Source organism: Lissotriton helveticus, chromosome 4_1 (assembly GCF_964261635.1).
Source record: "Lissotriton helveticus chromosome 4_1, aLisHel1.1, whole genome shotgun sequence".
NCBI classification, from domain to species: domain Eukaryota; kingdom Metazoa; phylum Chordata; class Amphibia; order Caudata; family Salamandridae; genus Lissotriton; species Lissotriton helveticus.
The window spans coordinates 108,027,594-108,048,178 of record NC_136063.1 but is presented as its reverse complement, the minus strand read 5'-3'; the positions used below and the strand labels follow the sequence as shown (position 1 = coordinate 108,048,178).

The 20,585-nt window shown below is 42.5% G+C and overlaps 1 long non-coding RNA gene across 1 annotated transcript in view; it reads right to left on the bottom strand.

Moving 5' to 3' along the window:
• Nucleotides 1-1,707: 1,707 nt before the first annotated feature.
• The window catches only part of LOC144827044 (uncharacterized), a 46,321-nt gene continuing 27,443 nt past the window's right edge, over nt 1,708-20,585 (bottom strand). The window contains exon 3 of the long non-coding RNA XR_013609991.1: nt 1,708-3,860. This is a non-coding gene — a long non-coding RNA (uncharacterized LOC144827044). The remainder of the gene's footprint in view (nt 3,861-20,585) is intronic.

Here is a 20,585-nt window from a genome sequence, read left to right as displayed (position 1 = left end):
ATCTCCTCCAATACTAAATTGTACCACACTGAGATCTCTTTCTTTGCTGGTGGTTTATCCATCAGAAGAGTTTCGAGTTCACAGCCTCCTCCTAGTGGCAAGTTTGTTCGCCGTGCAGATTGTGTGGTTGCCGCTTGAGCCCAACTCGATATTTGAAGATATTTAAATCTTGACATGTTAGGCCCTACCTTATTTACTGGCGACTGAGCCTGAACTGAGACATATATAGTTAACAAGAGCCAAGAAAACTCACTTCTACATGTCATAGGAAATTCACTTTAAAGACACTACCACTATATCAATGTAGACACGTAGAATCGAAACTGCTTGAATGATGCACAAAAACTTTAATAGCAGTCCAGCTGCTCACTCTCTGTCCAGATGCTCACTCCCGGTTCAGATGCTCCTTTGCTGTCCAGATGCTCACTCACGGTTCAGATGCTCACTCGCTGTTCAGATACTCACTCGGGGTCCAGATGCTCACTCGCAGTACAGATACTCACTCGAGGTCCAGATGCTCACTTGTGGTCTAGATGCTCACTCAGGGTCCAGATGCTCACTCGCGGTCCAGATGCTCACTCACTGTCCAGATGCTCACTCATGGTCACTCATGGTCCAGATGCTCACTCACAGTCCAGATGCTCACTTTGCTGTCCAGATGCTCACTCACGGTCCAGATGCCCACTCGCAGTACAGATGCTCACTCGAGGTCCAGATGCTCACAAGCGTTCCAGATGCTCACTCGGGGTCCAGATGCTCACTCACTGTCCAGATGCTTACTCGCAGTCAAAATGTTTACTCGCAGTCCAGATGCTCACTTGCAGTCCAGATGCTCACTCGAGGTCCAGATGCTCACTCGGAGTCCAGATGCTCACTCGCAGTACAGATTCTCACTTGAGGACCGGATGCTCCCTTGTCGTCCAGTTGCTCACTCGCTGTCCAGATGCTCACTCGCTGTCCAGATGCTCACTCTCAGTCCTGATGCTCACTCGCTGTCCAAATGCTCACTCAGGGTCCAGATGCTCTGTCGCTGTCCAGATGCTCACTCGCAGTCCAGATTCTCACTCGCGGTCCTGATGCTCACTCGCTGTTCAGATGCTAACTCGCAGTCCAGATGCTCACTCGCAATCCAGATGCTAACTCGCTGTCCAGAAGCTCACTCGCAGTCCAGATGCTCACTGAGTGTCAATTGTAGGGTCTCTCAGCCCTAATCACAAGTACTCACTCCTCTGAATTTAAAATATTTAAGCAACTGTCTTCGCACCTCTTTATCCACACACCTGACCTACAAGGTGTGACACGTTTCTGTGTCACAACAACAATGAAACCTTGAGCACCCGCGCGGTGTTCTGTGGCGCACTCTCCCATGTTGCAGTTGTTTTTAGTGGTACGTAGGTCTGTGAGTAGTGATTGTCGTCCCATCACTGTGTTTTCCCATTCATGGCTGGTTATTCGATGGCTAAACCCTGTCTTACCAGTGAAAGTAAATCTGCACAGAATATTACAGAAGACGAGCAACATGACAGAATGCATGGCTGTGCCAACAACACCCACAAGTAATGATGGATGTCACAGAAATGCTGAGAGCCACAATGAGTTTCAGGAAAAAACAACAAACAAAATAAATAAATGTCTAGGCATGTCAAAGTATTTATCAAAACATTCAAAAAGGAGCAGGGCTACAACGGCTTATGTAATTGGCTTTATTAAAAGCAGAAATATTTGTGAAAAGTAGAAAACATTGAATTTAGTTAGTGAATTACAAAAACATAGTCTTATGCATAACAATAGTTTGCAAATGTAGAGTAGGAGACTTGTGATTCCTAGCACAAATATCACCACAATTTCTTATCAAATCAGAAGTGATCACAGGCCTTCATCAGGACATCTCTCACAGGACCAGACAGAGTCAAACCCTGGTATGAGTGGGGGTCGGGCTGAGATAGGGTCTCTCCTACCCCCACTTGCTTCATATGGTCCAAGATTCCATCGCCCCCGTCTATTGGTTAGAGAGGCTGACACCCTTCCAGTGCTACTGTGTGTATGTGGTCACTACCTGCAGCTATTAATTACAGTAGAAAGGCATGCCTGCATTTCCAGATTGCGTGTAAACTTCCAGTGAAAAAAGCAAAACACTTTAAAAAACCACACTAAACTCCAATGTATTGAATTAAATGTAAGGCTATCGTGCACCCTGGCACCGTGCACAGGAGAGGCTGTCCCGGTGAATATTGCAGATGGTCTGTTACAAATGGTTTCAAGGCACGAATGAAGGGTGGCTGGATGTCTCCTTAATTCGCAGTAGAGAGAGAAGGGGCAGAGTCCCCCCTGCAGTGAGTGAAATAGTAGTGTCAGCTTCAGCCTCACTTATGGCTTTCAATAGGTGCATGCACTTTGGGCTCAGTGCCGAGTTGACCATTCTGGCCCTGCGACCTAGAGAAATACCCAGATCGGAGCTGCAGGTGTGTGACAAGCTGAGCTTTAATAAACCATTTAGTTAGGTTTTATATGCTTAGCTCTACCATATAAGTGGGATCAGTAAGAAAAAGCTCATCTATAGACATGTTCTGTCTAGGCTAACTGACAAAATGCTACTTAATCATAGAATGGACCCAGTGCTACTGAGGTCTACGGGAAGGTTAGTGTTGTCCTTCAGTTGCAACCTTGGACATTACTGACACTATTTAGTGACTCCATTTAGGTTTTTAGGTCTGGACTTGCCAGCTTTTGCTTATGAAATCCATACAGTAAGCCATTTGTTGGAGACCAATCACGTCTTGGTACAGCCCAATGGAGTATTCATCACTCACCTAATGCCATTGGCTGTTTGGGTGTATCCTTCTGCCTCCACTGGAGTGCTTACATTGTCCACTCCTGCTGGCTCCCTTCTGTGTGCATCACTGTAATGTCCTAACGTTGCCTCCATTTGCACATTGATCGCAGGCCTATTAAGTTTGCCAATGATTGGTAAGACTTGTTTGCAATCTAGCGGATTCTGTGGTTTTATTTAACATACCGGTTATAAGGTTGTTCCTTGGACAGTGTAGCATAGAATACTAGAACTATATATTTTTGGTAATTTAACAAGTTTTGGTAATTTAGCAAATGATCTGTTATAATGGCCATTCATGGTAGTGTCCTGCTGGATACTGCTATGAACACTACTTACTAGCAGCGGCTCCAATAGCAGTTCCAGCAGCAGCACCCCCAAAAAATCCTATGGCTGCTCCAACCAGCGCACCAATAGGCCCTGCTACAAGGAACCCAGTAGTGGCTCCCACACCCGCTCCTGTACCCGCCCCAGCACCTAACCCCGTGAAAGTGCCAGCCAACTGGCGATTGGCTGCCTCCTCGTCTCTTTTCTGCTGATCCATGTCTTTCACACTCTTCTGTCTGTCACTTTATCGTCCTTTTTAATGTCCTTTCCTTGAAAGCACGTATCACGTGATCCCTTTTAATTTATTATTGAAAATACACGATTAGTTATTAGATGATCCACACTTTACATCTGTTTCAATAAACTTGTTTTTTTTGCCAAATAATCAGTTTGTGTATATGAGACGAGTGTGTGGTTTGCAGACTCCTTTCCAAATATATTTTGAGTTCTTTTCAAGGTTTCTTCCCTGAACTGTCTGCAGCACAATAATTATTTTATGAGGCCCAAGTGTGAAAAACACAGCACACTTTCTTATCACTTTAAGGCTACCTGGGGTCTAGCGCCCAGAAGTCCTAGTTTAGTAAGAACTACAGTCTTCTCTTCAACCAGCTTTAATTTGGTGATTCCCGAGATGGTTTTTCAGAAAGAATGATTTTTCAGTCCCAGTTTACTCTGTTCAAGTCTCTTGTTCTCTTGCCAGCACCTGCAAAGAAAATGCTATGTGTTAGAAAGAGGCATTGTTGTGAACAAACAAACAATGTTTACACATTTTGAACGTATAATGAGGTGGAAGACTGCAGACAAAGAATGTGTTTTCAGGTGTCTATACATGTGTTAATGGATGGTCGACTTTTTAGGCCTCGCCTACGCAGCATGCATGCACTGCATAGGAAAAAGACCTTTAGCAATCAATCCCATTTTGCTGGCAAAAACGTGCTCGCATTGCATTACTTTCAAAGGCAATGTGTGCACGTTTGGCGATTCCCTTGCGGGAGCGAGCTTTCAAACCATCGGTTTGTAATTAACAGATGGTTCCTGCTCGCTCCCGCAAGGAAAACATGCGCAGGCCACCTCTTCTCTCCCCTCCCCTGCTGCCTCCACCTCAAAGCGCCCGCGCTTGTTTATCTATTGGTTCGGAGACTGTTGATATTCTAACAGCTGTGCATTTAGATTAGAGGAAAGGCATCATTATTGTTTTGTACGGCGCAGGGGGTTTCCTGTTAAACAGTTATACCAGCTGAATGAAGAGGCGAAACAATCGCCGTCTCCAGCAATCAATCGATCGGTCCTACCGTGTTCGATATTAACCTGCCCCTTCAATTAACACACATTCACTAGTACGTTTTTTTTTTAAAGCGCCCTTGTCACACTTTACATTTTGGACCCACACACCTCGGACACTCAGAGGACGCTCTATAACTAGGCAATTAAGGGCTCTCTGTAAGGCGGGTGCAGGTAATGGGGCTAGTTTGGTGGATGTCCTGCTCCCCCACAGACACTGCTGCTGTTCTTCACCTCTTACTTGTAGCTCTTCGGATAGAGCCGGATTAAGGTTTCTGGACATTGGAATGTGATGAACAAAATAAGTGAAGAGCCCCTAGCTTTCGCAGTTCTTAATAGAATGAAACAAACGGGGTTTGTATAGATGATGCTCAGTACACAGTGTACAAAGCAAAGGTAGGCGGCACATGTGCAAGCAGAGGAAAGGCTCGGTCAAATGTCGGACAAACATTATAACAATTTATGTATTTACTTCATGTCCCTATGTAGCAAAGTAATCACGCTGAGCCCTGCCCTGGAAACATACTTTTTATTGCTGTGGATGGTAATTTAGCGTGTTTCTATAGTGCAAATGGGTAGGGAGCACTCTAGGTAAATGAGGGTGTGTGTGGGGAGCGGTGGGGATGGGGGAAGGGTGTACGCCATGCGAAAAGTGCTTTCCTTAGGAGAAAATTATATATAAAACAAGTTAGATACAAGTTACAAGTGCGCATTTGTGCCACATTTACGAACACCAGTTTCCATCTGATTAAACATTAAACAACATCGTGGCATAGACATCATTTTCCAGGGCTGCAAGATCCACAAATCATAAGATACGAGAGTGATTGGAAGGGCAGATGGCTTGTTGCAGGAGTTCATGTATCAAGTGAGCCCCAGGTGCTAATTCCAACGTCAGACGAGTCAGAACAGAAGCATCGATTTATTTAAAACTTCTGCTCACAACTGATCCTTTGTGGATTGTATTCGATGGGGATTAAAATCACTATGACACATTTAGATTAATCTGGCAAGCGAAATTGGACTAAAATGTCTAGGAAAATAGTTACTGAAGTAGTACACAAATTAATGGTAGGGCATACTGTGAAAGACAATATGCATGTTCAGAATCAACATTTTGAACATTATACTCATAAAAGGGTCACTGGTTTCGAGTTTTCCTCTCATCCGCCCAGGTGCATGTGACTGAGGTGAAGCTCAAAGCAGCACTTTTCTCTGGTAACTGTCCTGTCATCCATCATGCATACTCTGGTGGCAACTGATATTCACGTCTCACAGCAGACATTGTTGATGTCATAGGGGAATTGAAGTCACCATATTAGAAATACTGAAATTGACAGTTAACATTACCAGTACAGGTACATATCAACTTCACAAGAAATCAGAGGAGAGCATACATACTAGTTGAATGGGTTTGTTTTACAGAAGTGCTGTAGGGCTTATGTATTTTTTGGGAGACTTCAGAAGTATCCAGATGTACCACTGCAACTGTTATCTCAAGCTGCTGTAATGCTGATAGGATCTGAGAAGAAATCAAGATATGTTTTGCTGAAGAGCATCTCGCCACTGCAGTTACTTTTAGGCAACAAAGATAGGGCCCCTAAGTCTGAGATTAAGAGCCTGGGCATTTGGCTGGACCGGGACCTGAACTTCAGGATACAGGCCAGGAAGACAGCACAAACCTGCTTCGGCCTGCTTAAAATGGCCCGCAAAATCCTCCCTCTTCTCCCCCGTTTAGCAAAAAAGGTAATGATACAATCCCTCATACTTTCTAGGCTGGACTACGGGAATGCACTATACCTGGGCTCCCCTTCTCAGTAATTTCTAAACTTCAGTCAGTCCAAAATAGCACAGCCAGACTTCTGACAGGATTATCTAATAGACAATCAGTAAAACCGGCAATACGCTTCCTCCACTGGCTCCAAGTGCTGGAATGCATCAGATTCAAGGCCCTGTGCTTTGCTCATAAAACAATGCAAGGGAGAGGTCCCCCCATTAATTCAGCCATGATTCGCCCCTATAAAGCAAATAGGAAACTTCGGTCGGATGAACTGCGATTGGCTGAGGTCCCCAGAATAAAGAAGGCCAGAAGGGGCAGACAACTGTTTTCCTATAATGCCGCCAAACTTTGGAACTCCTTGCCACCTCACTATTCCCAATCATCAGGCCTTCCGTAAAAAACTCAAGACTTTTCTCTTTCCTTAGCCTTTTGCCCCCTCCCGTGTTGGTTCTTAGCGCTGGGAAGATCCCGGGTAGCCATGAGCTTTATAAATGTCTTTTCATTTCATTTCATTCATAGGGCGGGACTAAAATAGAAACGCTTCTTGCTTCCCAAAAATCCATTCACCACAAGATGAGTCCATTATACGAGAATCCATTAATTCCTAAGACAATTTATGAGGAGAGTAGAGGCCGAAGCCATGAAGAGAATTTTAGCGATTAGGGTCTTAAATAGCAATGGCTTGCTCAAAAGTCTAGTCCAGTTTCAGGACAAGTTTAAGTCACCATCTAGAGGTATATACATATTTAAATACTGTCAACGCAGAAACTGATTTTCATAACGTTTAATGTTAGTTAATAATGTGTTGGGCCCTGTAGGGTTAGTGCACATATATAAAAACAGAAGATCCCCATTGTTACACTAATCTACTTAATCACAAAGTAAAATGGAACTTCAGAAGAGCAGCCAAGCGCAATGGGCAAGAGCTGGGTTAACGAAAAAAGGCGTACTGTAATTGTGAATAAATGCACTAAATATTTAAGGATTCTAGTATTTAACATAAACTTTATTTCAGGTTTTTGTGACTATTTGACTTTATCTAAACCTAATTCCTGGCATGTCAAAATGTATACTGCCCAAAGGGTTCACTCTCCTTGAGTAATGCTGGCTGCTTTCTTCTGGAATGGATTGTAAGGAGGGAACTTGCAGCAGAGATGTGGAGTGGAAGGACAGCCAACTTGCAAAGATTTGTGCGTGCATTTTCAACCGGTCGAGATGAGTGAATTTCGGGAAATCTAAATATATTTACATTCGAGTCTCTTGATTTGGTTTTAAAGATGGGATAGTATATATTCTTCCGGAGGCCTTTAGCTGAACATCCGTCATGTATCGCCTACGCTATTAACCGTTTTGAAGCTCGGGGAGGAGACCAAGGCTAACCTCTCCCTGACCCTACCCCAATTATGAATAACAGAAATCAGAATGTACCGGCACAGGCGAGAGACCAAGAGACTGATTACAGTAAGTGGCGCATGTCAGATGTGATAATTATGTCATCCTATGAAACCCAACAAGATGTTCGTAATTTTCACCTGTTTCAACTTTTTGGGGAATAACTTGCAGATTGTGGCACTCTATGCACCAAAACCCGCGTATACTGATAAATACCAGCCCTTTGAACTAGTTATTGCAGGTGCGCCGCAAATTTCACACCACCCTGTGCAAACATTGTTTTGTGTAGGGATAGCAATTAAATTGGCCATTTGTAATCGGCGCCAGAGTGTTGTTGAGTAAGAGAGGACGGAAATGAACAACGAATAGAGGATGCTTGTTGGTAGGATGATGTGCACGCTTCCTAGTTACCTCCTGCGGAGGTCTCCGCAACTGTGTCTGACGATTCTGTAGAAGCAACAAAAAGATGAAGGTCTCTATGTCAGTTGCACAGCTGAAGAGTGTGGAGAAGTTAAGAAAAGGTGCTTTAACCCCGAAAGGTAGTCTTTTAATGGCCTTATCCAAAATGTATTTAACAAGCATTAGCATAGCCAATAGGTCTCACCTTTGGGAACTTATAAGTGTTTAGCCATGCAACCGTTGATGTTGTTGCACCAAGGATATTGTGCTGCATAATTAAATACTTATGAGGTTCTGATGGAGCAAGGTTTCATATGCAGAGAAACTTGCTTGTACTCAATTCCCTCGAAATAACATGTAACTAATTAACCAACATGTTTGTATTCTTAACAATTGCATTACACAACATTTCTACTATCTAGGGGAAGCTTGCTTATGTGCTTTTATTAACCGTAACCCGAGTGTATTAAAATGGCCGCCGAAAACACGGAACTATTTTGCGCATTCGTCTGCCACATCTACGTGGTGTGACGCATCTTTGCTTTTGGTGGGAAATTCCTGCAGCTGCGCACTAGTATTAAAGATGGCCGCTTCATGTCTCACATACTAATGCACCTGCTACTGCTTAAGCTAAACATTGTTCATTCTGCTTAACTATTAATGCTATAGTTAAAATCAAGTAATGGGGATAGAATAGAAATAAGTGGTGTACAGTGGATTAATTTATTTTCGCATTCTAATGTGTCTTTATTTGACTTTATTAATAGCTCATATTTTGGGCCTGAAGGGTGACTTGTAACGCCGTAATGAATGTGAACTGCGCATGAACCAAAAATGCTGCACTAACTCGAGCAGTGCCATTGAGCCAATGCCAATGACAGTCTTGCCTGCGATGCGCCTGGGAACTCGACCCCATGACCTGTCAAGAGGAAGAGACTAAATGATTTTATACTTTGTATGTGATTTTGCAACAAATATTGCTGGGTGGAATAAAATCATGGGAAAGTAAATTATGGGCGGGAACATTGATCAACTTTATTGAATGGAAATAATCTCATACTGGTATGGTGTTATGGCCTCTCCTCACTTTTCTGACCAATCAAATGAAGGGAATACACAAATTTCCAACATTGGGGGGTGGTACACTGCCCTGGAAATGGTATAACTATGGTAGGCTTAGTCAGTTAGATTGTCCAACTTGTCACAGACCTGTCACTGACCCAACGAATGCTGAAGAAGTTCAAGAGCGGAGGTGCTAGTCGAGCACTCTGTCAGAAAAATCGGGAATTTGCTGAGGGAGAAGATTCGATGACCCAGTCAGGGTCCGAGTGTTAGCCACAGAGAGAGAGGGGTGTGACGCTGGCGTTGCACTTAGTTGAGGTCCTGTCCTGATCTGCACCTGTCCTGTCCTGATTTGCACCTGTCTTGTCCCGTTGGCACCAGATTAGTCGGGAGCCCTGTCTTTGTTCCAGCTCCTGGTCAGGGTTGGTCTTCACACCATTCTAAGTAAATATAATCGGTGTGATACGTCCTAGTATTGTTTCCTTCTCTCATCCTTCCCAGGTGCCAATGTCTAAAAGAAATCTCGTAATCTTTTCACAGACCATTGCCTTGATTATCATTTTCTTACTTGAAAAGTATTTAACTGCTATTGTATGGAATCTAAAGTGTTTAAAACTTTCCCGAGTCTGTGATTATTATGAAAGTAAATGTTATTTGCTACCTATTATGCTAACTCCCATTGATCCCTTAGGACTTTAACATAGGTGACAAGAATGGGTAAGTCATGGTGTATAGGTATAAGTCCTAAAAGTGAATACAATTCTGATCAGCAGGAGGTAAAACAGGATTACCGGTTCAAGGTGTGAATGTTTATGGGCCCAGCTGAGTATGATAAACTGAACTGGTAATCCCGCGTGCCGTCAGTATTTCCTTGGTAGCAGATTGATGGTTAGGGTTTTGTTAAAGATAGGTAGTTAGTTGTGTATTGAGTCAATATTGATTTGTATTGATTTTTATGTATTAACCAAAACCCTTTTGTATTGTTTTATGTTGTAAATTAGCCCCTGGGATATTGAATAGTGGGTGATAAATGGAAGCCACACTGCAGTGAGGTTATTTGCCTGATGTAAGTCAGTGCGTAAAGTTAGGTAAAACTTGAAGCCCTGGTTAGGGATTATTTTACTTGTGTAAAAGAGTGAATAAATGAGAGCAAAAGGGTTCACTGGTGAAACTTTGGCCTTATATCACCTAGAAAGGGTAAGTCTGTAGGAGTAACAGGTTTTTTTATGCTTATGTGAAGAGTAAGTGGAAGAGGTTTTACTCGTGATTTTTGAAGGGTAAACGGAAGTGAAAGAAATTGCCTGTTCTTTGAATCTAGTCAATCAGGCACAGTAGCGAATGTTTCTATGTTGTAAATTAATGAATTGTGCATTAAAAAGTGAAAAGAATTAAGTTTTCATATTACCTTGCAAAGGAAGGGTCAGTCGCGGGTGCTGCACCGACGTCACAGAGAGCCGCGCTGGGATTGGTTGAGGCAGCAGGTGTTTAGCTGAGGTAATATTGTAAAGGAGGGGTGAAGTGCAGAGCGTGAGAACGCATCTCACAGAAAAGCCGCGTAACCATTGGTTTAATCTATTTGAAAATTAAAAGTTGATTGGTCATTGAAAATAGGAGACACGCTGGGATTGAAAAAAGCGTTTAAGTAAATAATTGAAATAAGTTGCAATAGTTAAAGGTTTTAGTGCTAATTATATATGGCATCTAGATCCAGCATTTATAGGAAATCGGCCTGATAGAAGATATTTAGGGTTTGCCAAAGAACAACAGATTAGAGGAAGACCCTATATCATGTACGGAGAGAAGAGGAAAATGTCATTTTTGCAGAAAATTAAGAATTATTTCAAAAAGGATAACATCATTAAAACAAGAGAAGGGATTATTATTCCACCAGCGAACATACCCACATCAAAGGTGATGATAGAAAGGGGCTACCACACCTGTGTATGGTTAGAAAATTAGATAGAGTATACAAAAGATAATGGGGTATTGGCATCTCCAGAATATGGTACCTTTAATGGTAGAATTTTGCATAATTTACGCACCGCATGAATGAATTAGATCCCTGACCATGATTAACGCAATAGAAGAGTGGGAAACTGAGGCTTTCGAGTGAGACAGGCCCCGGTGTGACAGAAATTTGAGTAAGTTCTACCCCGATTTCCGAAAGAGACAAGAGACAAGCAGATGAAACAGGGAAGACAGTCTATGTTGGTGGAAGGATTATATCCTGTGCTTACCACAGAAGAACCTTCAGGTAGTAAAAATACAGAGAAAATGAGAAATTTGATGACTAATAGTGGTGATTGAGAAGATGATAATCTTTAGGATTTGTTAATGAAAAACCCTATCAGGAAGAGACAAGGCAGGTTACCCCAAGTGCTCCGTTCTTAAAACCACCTTTGGTTCCACAAATTATACATGAAACCACATTAGAAAAGGTATTGCAAGAAAGGGAAAGAGAAGTGATAAATAAACAGAGAAGGTAGAAAGGTTGTGTCCTATGAGAGAAGTTCCGGGAGGAGGTTATGTACATGTTCCATAGTCCCAACAGGATATTTTATCATTCACAAATGACTTTCCAAAACTCAGAGAGAAACCCATAGAATGGTACAGGCAAGTTGAGAGGTTTGTGAAAGTTTCAAAAGTACTGCTAAAAGACTTAGATGATTTATTTGGCATCGTTGTTCCTGCAGATTTGTGGACAGAATGTAAAATTACAGTTGATTGGCCAAATGATGAGTACCCTTGAGACCCAAGGACAGGAGCCCGATCAGATGACGTTATGAAAAAATACCATCAGGTAACAACAACATACAGTCGAATGTAAAAATGTTAATGAGGTTGTTCTTGGGATTTGTATTTTTGTATATTTTTGTATATTTTAATTCTGTGATCTTTGCTATCAGAAAATGCAAAAAGTAAAAAATAAGAAAGTTTCAAAACATGCATAAATTTGAATAAACAGATATCTGATTAAATCGGATAAAATAGGAGTTCCCTCCACTTTTTGTTTCAACTCAATTAGTGTGAGTCAATTTGGTATTTCTGAAAAACGCTTGCAGTACTGGCATCTTTTTTTGTTATTTAGTGGCCTAAGGTCCAGCATGGCTGAGTACATGGAAAAGGCATCTAAAAATCTTGCGGCCAGCCAGGATGTCCAGAAGCACTGGTATGACCAAAAAGCTGCACTGGTTGAATTTCAACAGTCAAAAGGTATGAGTTTTAGAGCAAGTGGCACCAAGGGCTCTCCAGTACAGATGGAGTGGCCCTTACCCTATCCTAGAAAAAAGAGTGAGATCACCTACTTGGTTGACCTGGGCACAAGCAGGACACCCAAAAGGGTTATCCATGTGAACCACCTGAAGCTCTACCATGACAAGGCTGACATCTCCATGCTGATTCTGACTGATGAGGATCAGGAGACAGAGAGTGAACCTTTCCCTGACCTCCTCTCATACAGCCCAAAAGATGGGTCAGTGGATGGAGTTGTCTTTTCAGACACCCTCTCTGCCCAACAGCAGACTGATTACAAACAAGTCTTGCAGCAGTATGCTAAGCTCTTTTCCTTGACCCCTGGTCAGACAAACTGGTGTACCCATGATGTGGACACTGGTGACAGTTCAACTGCCAAAAACAAAATCTATCAACAGTCTGATCAAGTCTAGGAAAGCATCAGCGCTGAAGTCAGCAAGATGCTGGAGTTAGGGGTTATTGTACCCTCTGAGAGCCTCTGGGCCAGCTGAGTAGTTCTAGTCCCCAAACCGCATCCACAGGGTGGAAAGAGAGAAATGACTGTGGACTATAGAGGGCTCAACTCTGTCACCAAGACAGATGCTCACCCTATCCCAAGAGCAGATGAGTTGATAGACAAATTGGGTGCAGCCAAATTTCTAAGTACCTTTGACAGCATTCTCTACACCTGATGGGCATTATCAGTTTACTATTATGCCCTTTGGTTTAAAGAATGCCCCTGTCGCCTTCCAGAGGTTGGTGAATCAAATCCTTGCTGGATTGGAGTCCTTTAGTGCACCTTATCTAGATGATATTGCTGTCTTTAGCTCCACCTGGCAGGATCACCTGATCCACATTGGGAAGGTTTTTAATGCTCTGCAAACTGCAGGCCTAACAATCAAGGCATGCATATGCCAAATAGGGCAGGGAACTCTGGTGTACTTGGGCCACCTTGTTGGTGGAGGCCAGTTACAACCCTTACAGCCCAAGGTCCAGGCCATCTCCAACAACCCAGACCCAAGTCAGGGCATTCCTTGTCCTAACTGGGTACTACAGGAGGTTTGTGAATGGATATGGGTCCATTGTGGCTCCCCACACAGAAATCACCAACAAGAAAATGTGCAAAAAGGTAAACTGGACAGTTAGATGCCAAAAGGCATTTGACACCCTGAAAGAGGCAATGTGCTCAGCACCAATTCTCAAGGCTCCAGATTATACCAAGCAGTTCATTGTGCAATCTGTTGCCTCTGATCTAGGGATAGGAGCGGTCCTATTGAAGACCAATGATGAAGGCCAAGACCAACCTGTTGCTTTTATAAGCAGAAAGCTTCTCCCCAGGGAGCAGCGTTGGAGTGCCCTTGAGAGGGAGGACTTTGCTGTGGTTTGGTCCCTAAAATAGCTGAGACCATACTTTTTTGGTACTCACTTCCTAGTTCAAACTGACCCAATACCCCTCAGATGCCTAATGCAAATGAAAGGTGGAAATCCAAAACTGTTCAGGTGGTCCATGTCCCTACAGGGAATGGACTTTATAGTGGAACACGGAGCTGGGACTGCCCATGCCAATGCAGATGGACTTTCCAGGTTCTTCCACTTAGAAAATGAAGACTTCCTAGGGAAAGGTTAGTCTCATCCTCTTTCGTTTGAGGGGGCGTTGTGTGAGAAAATGCCCTTTTTCTGCATGGTTGCCCCCACTTTTCTCTGAAATGCTGATGTGCTTTGACTGAGTGTGCCCTGAGCTCCTGCTAATCAGGTACCCATGGCACCTGATTAGCGCGCACTACGAAATTCGTTTTATTAATTAAATTGTTTACTTACTTCCAATTATCCATATTCCAGTTTTTAGCACCCCCCACCCTGCCCCTCCACCACCCTGCCTTTCTGCCCCACCGGTACTCCCTCCAAGGGCCGCGGCTGCCCTGCACCCGGCCTCCCTAGTGCCGCTGAGGGTGCACCTTTGGTGCTACTTTGTTTCCACATTTGCCCTGAGCTAAAGTCCAGGAGCTTTGCTCCCACAGCCAAGTGGCCTGCTAGTCAGCAGCCACCAACCGGAGGCCCCCTAACCCCCATTGGATAATATTAGGCCTTAGCACTCTTCACCTGCCTGCCCTAGTGCCGCTGAGGGTGTAACAAGAGTGCATCCTTAATCCTGGGGGACCCCTGAGTCTACCCCCAGAACGTCAACTCCCACTACCAAATACTTACCTCAAAACTGATAACATTATTTTCCCTATAGTATAACATTGACTGTTTTTCTGTGAAAAGTTTCTAAGTGTGGATTTTCAGAAACTAAAAAAACTCTTAAAATTGCATAATCTAACAAAATTGATTTTACTTTCCTGTTTTCAGGACATGTTCCAGAGTAGTATCTCGGTATACTACTCTGTGTAAGCCTAGTAATCTCAAGAGTTACTTACCTGCCATTTTACTAAAACGCCTATTCAAGTCTATGTACTGCATTTACTAAGTATTGCATTTTCTCTGTATCCATACTGTAAATCAAACCAAAGTGCATATACAATTATCATTCAAACTGTATTTTAATTGCATTTCTACTTGCTTGGTTCTAGAAAATAAAATAACTAAAAGAATATTTTTATACACAAACAATTGGTCTGAAGTTCAGTCTTTGAGTGTTTGAATTAATTTGCTGACTGTGTACAACAAATGCGTAACACTGTCCTCTGATACTGCCTTACTGCTAGACCAAACTACCACAAATAGTGAGTAAGGTTCAATCTAACGTTACCTCTGCCTACCTTTGGGGTTCCACTGGACTCTGTGCACACTATACCTCACTTTGGTATAGTATATACAGAGCCAGCGTCCTACAAAGAGCCTTTACTTTCTTTCACTCTGGCGCTTGCCCCATGCATTGCTTTTTCTTAAACAACCATTCCCAAAGTCTCATTCCATAAATTAAGGGATTTCTTTCATATGAAGCCTTGCCCCCCCCCCTTTGCACATGCCACAACATGTCACACATGTCTGACATGCACTGGCTTGACAAAAAGGCCACAAATCTCCCAGACACTGTTAGGGGTGATTTACAAAAGGGCATCTTTCATTTGGGTAAAATAGAATAAAAATAGAAAAAAATATATAAATCAAAGGTTCCCAGCTGGGGTTTGAGCCCTTGTCAAAAATCATTCATAGCTCCTGTTAGCTACCAGTACACTATCTAATTAGCATGCATTATTTTGCCCAAAGCTTTTGTGTCATGAAAAAAGGGTGATGTCCTTCTATTTTCATGGTGTTTTGCTTTTACATGCCACAAATCCACACTTGATTTTCGTGATTTATAAACAAAGAGCCCTTCCTTTTTTTCACTCTGGCACGTGCCCCATGCATTTCCTTTTCTTAAACAACCATCCCCAAAGCCTCATTCCACAAATGAAGTGATTTCTTTCATAGCAAACATTGCCCCCTTCCACATGCCACAGCATGTCACAAATGTCTGACATGCACTGGCTTGACTAAAAAAGCCACAATTCTCCCAGACACTGCTAGGGGTGATTTACAAAAGGGCATCTTTAATTTGGGTAAAATAGAAAAAAATGGAAAAGAATATAAAAATCAAATTTCCCCAGGGGGTTGTGCCTTGGCGCCGATGGAGTGAGCAGCAAGCTCGCTAGCTCCGGTCGGCCAGCTGCTATCGAATGCCATCCTGTCACCCTGAACGGCACAGAATATAAAAAGCGAACTTCCCCAGGGGGGCGTGGCTTGTCACCGATGGAGTCAGCAGCACAGCTCGCAAGCTACGGTCAGCCATCTGCCATCAAATGCCACCTGGACTCCCTGAATGGGACAGAAGCCCCTGCAGCGCACCCTCATAATCATACAGAGGGTGAGATGCGCGTTGGAAATTGAGAAATCCCTTAATTTGAGGAATGAGACTTTGGAATGGTTGTGTAAGAATTCGAAATGCATGGGACAAGTGCCAGTGTGAAAGAAAGGAAGGGCTATTTGTATATAAATTATGAAAATCAAGTGTGGATTTGTAGAATGTAAAAGCAAAACAGCATGAACACAGAAGAAGGACCAGCACTCTCTGTCTGTGACAAAAAAGCTTTGGGCCCAGGAAAATAAGAGTAAAACAGATGGTACAGGGGTTAGTAGCAGGGACTAGTTTGCTTTTCGTCAAGGGTTCAAACCCTACCTGGGAAATTGTCGTTTTTTTATTGTTTTTCTTTTTTTAAATGTATTTATTTTAGCCGAGTGGCATTATCTGCAGGTAATAATGAAAGAGCATGTCAGAACTCTATGACATGCTGTGGCACAGAGTGACATGTGTCATATGCCATGAATGGGCTCCAACTCTTACTGGAGAACGCGAGTGAGTGTGTCGTGGAGGACTGTGTGCTTCTGTTTATCTCTCTATGAGCATGCTAATATGTGTTTGTGTGTGTCATAGTTTATGTTGGGGTGTCTGTATGTTTGCCTTGTTACTGTCTGTGTGTGTCGCTATCTTTTTGTAGTGGCTGTGTGTGTCTTGTATCTGTCTGTGTTTTTCCGTGTGTGTCTGTGTATCATGTCATGAAGCTGACATAGAGAGAAACATGTTTGTGGGTGCAAGTGTGTCTAAATGTACCAGTGAGTGATTGTGGCGTATGGGCTGAAAGCACATTTCTTGTGTTTCTAGGTCTTTCTACACTTAGCGTTAACTGTCTGTTGCAAATGCTCTTGTTATCAGTATGTTTTAAAGCACTTTGCGCGTTCAGCCATTGGTTTTTGTGTGTTTTTCATGGTTTGCTGTTGATTGGGTGGACTATCTTTGTCGATGGCATTTTGAGGATGGTTAAATTGTCTTATCTGTGTTGCAATTAGATTTTGGTGATAGGATCACGTTGTTCTTTTGTTAAACAGCACGTGCAAAATGATGCCAGGTTTGAAAATGGGATCCAGTGTATGTTGTTTGATATATTTACTTTGCAGGAAAAGCAACATTGTAATTACTACTATATGGATGTCCTTGATGTTTGGGTGTCATACATTAAAGACACAGTGTTATTCATTACTCAACATTGACTGTTCATTTCCTTGACTTTGCTGTCATGAAAACATGTTGGATTTACAGCTTCTTTTATTCATAATGGAAACATGTTGGGGCAGGCTCTTCGTAAACATGCAAAAAAATACTGGCCCATTACTGTGATCTTGTATCATGCCTACCTATTGTATCTATCTACTGTTCCCCCATACCAATCAAGCCTACCTACAAGTCCTAACTTCCACATTATGATACGTAACCTATTGTACCTTACCTACTATAACTAACCTAGCATATATTCCATACCTACATAGCTATCATGTCTGACCTACTATACTCCACAACTACCGAAGTGATGGAGCAAGGTGGAAGAGCAAAATTTTGCGTACCCCTTGTGAAATCAATGTTCCATAACATTACCAGATACTAATGGTGTGTTGTGAAAAAGTAACCAACAATAGTTTAAGATACATACACTTATACACATGGGGTTATTAAATTTGCCTGCATGAAGCAACATAATTAACTAATTTGTATTGTTGTTGTAATGTGATCTAATGCACAGCTTAAATATAAACAAACGCAGCATAAATGTGCTTATTGTACCTGTTATTGTGCAAAATAGTCGTCTTATATGTAAGTATAAAACACATGTATGTGGCTTATTTGCTAGGTAACCACTAATGGGGATACATTAGTATGGTGGGTGGTAAATGATGGTTCCAAAAGTGGCCTCTGAGGCCTAGTCAGAACATGGCCACTCTGGCAAACTGCGAGCAAATGCTGGACTGCGCAGGCGCGCCTAAAAGCCTGCGAGAGGGAGTGAATTGCCTGTGCTCAGAGACGAAAGTTCAAGGCCGCAGTGCCCTAGAAACAAAGGATGATTGCCAAAACATGGTCGTTGGAGTGTTCAGAACGTGGGAAAGGACGTAAATGTATCTGGTCAAAATTGTGACTAGGCCAGAGACTGTTTAAACAATACCTCTCTATGAAACCTGCTGATTCACCGTGAAAATTATTTTGTAATGGTGAGGAGATGCTCACCCATCCCAAATGTGTCCAATCAGAACCTGAGTTGATGTTGCTAGATACTTTTAGTCAATTAGTCAAATTAAGTTAGGAAATTAGTGTATAAAAACCCATGGTTTTACTTAGAAGTAGTCTCTTCTTCCATTTCCCCTCGAAGTGCTGCCCGATTGGATATCGATTCCTGGATGTAAGATACTTTGATTTATTTCTTCTTTTCCTTTGCAGGACTGAATGATAATATGAGGGCGTTAGGTAGGGATGTTAGGAGAGAATGAATTTGGAACTATCTGTTCTTTGCTAAACTTTTAACTGCTTTCTGAAATAAACGACTTTTTCTGAGCTCAAATAAAATGATCATTTTGAAATAAAAAGTTTAAGATTTTTTGCTAAATAAAGAATTAATAAAGGCTTAAATGTCAGACATGTTAAAAGTTTTGCTTTAGTAAAATGAGGTAAATGAAAAGTTAAAAGCTGGTCTTGTAATTTTTCCTACGCCTAATTTTCTTTCTAGCAGATCCATTGCCACTATGGTGGTGTGTCTGAATAATATGCATGATTGATAAAACCATTGTAACCTGTGTACAGTTTTAGGTGTAAATAAATAATTAGTTAAATAGGTTAAGACGCTCCGCCAAATGTTTCAGCAGTTCTCTTTGGTTGCTTTCTATCAATCCCTGAAATTGAATTAAATGTGTAAAAAGTGTGCAGTGTTATGGGCCCCACTGATGAATAAATGTGTGTTCGGAGGTTTCAGGGAAATGGTATATTTGAATTAGAAAATAAATTTGGAGTTCCGCTGGAGCAGAAGCACATATACACACACCTACTATACGTCACCTACCATACCTAATCTAACCTCCAATACCTATCTTATACCAGCATACAGTGCATCTGTTTTACACCTCCACTGAAGTGGCAGTTTTATTAAAATGAGCAAGTTATGCCTATAGGACCTCTAGGGTTCCTTTAAAAGCAGCTGCCTTCTACAAAAGACACTTGAATGCAACTTGCTGGACCTCCTGTGAAGGCCTAAGTGCTGCAGCTTGTGCCAGTAAAGGGCTGAATGCAGTTTTTGAAGTGCCCCTCCGGTGTATCTTTACTTTTTAGATGGACGAGCTCTATACGTATTTTAAGTTCTGCAAATGCTTGTCAATAACAAAGTCCTACTCTTCCTGACCACAGTCCTATGAGGGTTACCCTCTCCTCTACAGTGGCACAGCTCTGCCAGTTCCATCAATACAACGTTCAACAGCTCCTTCTCTGTTTTAAAGGGGCAATCGCCCAGAGTGCATCCTGCCGCCTACACACCATTGGTACCAAGACTCATGAAGTTACGACCCAGCATGTCAGGAAAGAGGGATACCATGGCCTTTGGCCGCATACCTTTCTTAGTTGTAGTCAAGGCCGAATGCTGAACCTGCTAGAAGCCAATTGAGCTTAGCTAAATTTACACCCTTGTTTACCTTTCCTATAAAAATGAATTGTCTTCTCTAGCTTTCAAGTTTATCATACATTCTCATTGTCCATTAGAGTCAAGGCAGGGCAAGTAATATCAAACTGCTTTGAAATACACTGGGGCACCAGACAAGGATACCCGCTTTCCATGAAATTTTCCATTGCCATGAAAACACTGGTGTGCTTGTTGGGTATGAAGGCCCATCAATAGCAAATACCAGCATTTGGTGGGTGGCATGTTGTGTCCCTCAGCCGTCTGCATTTCTGCACTGATGGAGACTTTAAATAGAACAGGGGATGTGTTGGTATTATAGAGCTTACATTTATTCTCCATTTTAGCTTTCCTTTTTAACTTAGTTTCTTGTTCTGATGGTAGTTTGCCATGTCCTCCCTTAATACGAGGCGGTAGATGTTTTTGCCTGGAGTCTGCACAATTAGTTCCAGGATCACATATATGATTAGATTAGATTAAAATACTTGTAGAGCGCATGGCTGCTTCAGCAATGAGGCGTCCCAGAGCTAAAACAAGACGAAGTGGGGGGCAGGCAAGAAATTCAAGTTGAGAGAAAAGCCAGGTCTTCACAAGCCGTCTGTAGACCTGGTGATCAGAGCTGCTGCGGATGTGTAGAGGGGGAGAGTTCCATAAGGCGGGGGGCAGTCGCCTGAAGGAGCGACCGCCAGATCTTGCCCTTCGAATGCGTGGGATTCGTCCAAGGATTAAATTCACTGAGTGCAGAACTCCCGGTGAGGAGTAGAGGGTGCACAGGTCACTCAGAATATCTGGGCCGCTGCCAGTCAGAATCTTGTGC